Genomic DNA, 2,143 nt, shown 5'->3' on the forward strand with positions numbered 1-2,143 from the left:
GCTAACCATGATTAGTTTGTTACACTCTGCAGAGGTTTGCGCACTTTTCCCCACAAGACTCGATCGCCTCCGTTTGGTTTCTCGCACTGCAGGGTGTTTGAGAAGACGGATGACCGAGACACAGTCTTTCAGAAGCGCTAGCACCTTACGACGGGTAGACCGGTACACCTATTTTCCCCTACATCTGCTAGTCTGCCACTGTAAGAGTTCGCACAACTTAGTCAACTATGCCAGAGCCCATAATGGCTTGTGGCTGCACACGGAAGTTTCTAGTATGAAAAATCTCATGATCCCTTTGAGCCTGGGTGGCGGTCCAAAGAAAACAGGCAAGTCCTGGTAACCCCAGGTGCCTCAATCCACCCAGATGTGTGTTAGGTTGCCACCTTAGATAAACCCTTAATTATAAATCTCACATCTGTCATGGATATCACTCACTCAATCCACGTCTACTGGCATAGCATGGCATAATAAGCAAACGTAGAAGTAACTCCCAAAGGTTTGATAATAAACAGGTAATAGGTACTACCTCATCTACTTCCCATCCCACAGTTTAATTAGATCCTAATCATGCAATGTGTGAGGATTGATCTAATGCAATAAAACTGGGTTGTAGAAAAAGGTATGATCAAAGTGTTACTTGCCTTGCTGATGATCCGCGTAACCTAGAGATTCGAAGTAACAAGCGACGCACTCCGGGTATTCTATCGCAGACAAACAACAAGCATACAATAAGTACTCATCTAATGCACAGGTAAACTCAAATAAAAGATCTAACCAGAAAGTTTAACTTAAGAACCCTGGTTTGCAAAAAGAATCAAATCGAACGAAGCAAAAGAAATCAAACGGCGAAAGAAAACAACTTCGTTCTAGTAATCTGGATCTAGGGCAAATTTTTACAGTAGCAAAAACTTGTTTAAGTTGATTATTCAGAAAGAGGGTTTCGAGACGAAACTCCAGGCGCTTGAATCGCCTGATTCCGATAAACGAGCAAAAAGTTATACTAAAACGAAAATCGGATCAGAAATCGCGATCAGAAAATAACCGCGGAAAATCCGACGAAAAAGAAAAACGACGAACAGAACTTTTTTTAATAGCACGGAAAACGAGGCGGCGGCAAACCTCGAAAGGCGCGCGGCTCCGGCGGCAGCGGGCGGCGGCGGCTAGGGTTTCGCAGGGGCTGGGCTGGCTCTCTCTCTCGCCCGGGCGGGCGCTATATAAAGGTCTGGCCGGCGGTTTCCTGGCCGGGTACGGCCCAGAGTCGGTTCCAGTTTTTTTTTTATAAATCCGCTCGGAAGAAAAATAAAAAGAAATACTAAACGGACTCCAAAAATCACGAAATAAATTTTGCCGGGTTTTTAAAATCAAGCCCGATAAAGTGAACATTTATCTGGGCCCAAACTACAACTTTGAAAAACGCGCATTTTTCCTAAATTCAAATAAGATACCGAAAAACTCCGAAATAAAACTTATTTGATTTTTTTTATTAAATCCTCAATATTTCTATATTTTGGTAAGGTCATTTTATTCCCTCTCTCATATTTTTGTAATAGAAATAATTGATGATAAAATAAATAAAATCAAATGATCCTGTTTACATAATTTGAGAAAACTCAAATATGTAAATAACGAAATCCCCAACTTTCTCCGCGGGTCCTTGAGTTGCTTAGGATTTTCTAGGATCAAAACCAAAAGCAAAATAAAATATGATATGCATGATGACCTAATGTATAACATTCCAAATTGAAAATTTGGGATGTTACATGAATTCATCAGCGAGACGAGACCATCGAGCATAAAAGTTATATACTACTTGAACCTCCGATAGCCTGAGAAATAGAATGCATGAACCAACTACACATTGGGGGTTAGATGGGCTCCTTCTTTAGGTCGTCGAGTGGGGTGTTTCTTCTCTCCTCTTCAGCCTCGCGGTCGACGCCCTTGCAACCATTCTGTACAAAGCTAGGGTTTTTTTGCGAAATTGTACAAAGCTAGGATAGCCGGCCACCTAATAGGCGTGGTTGGTCACCTGATCCCTGAGGATGGTGTCACGCATCTTCAGTATGCGAATGATACCATGATTATGGTGGAGGGCTCGGACCTTGCCATTGTAAATCTTAAATTCCCCCTTCTATATTTCGAGGCC

This window comes from Triticum urartu, chromosome 1 (genome assembly GCF_003073215.2).
Source record: "Triticum urartu cultivar G1812 chromosome 1, Tu2.1, whole genome shotgun sequence".
Taxonomy (NCBI): domain Eukaryota; kingdom Viridiplantae; phylum Streptophyta; class Magnoliopsida; order Poales; family Poaceae; genus Triticum; species Triticum urartu.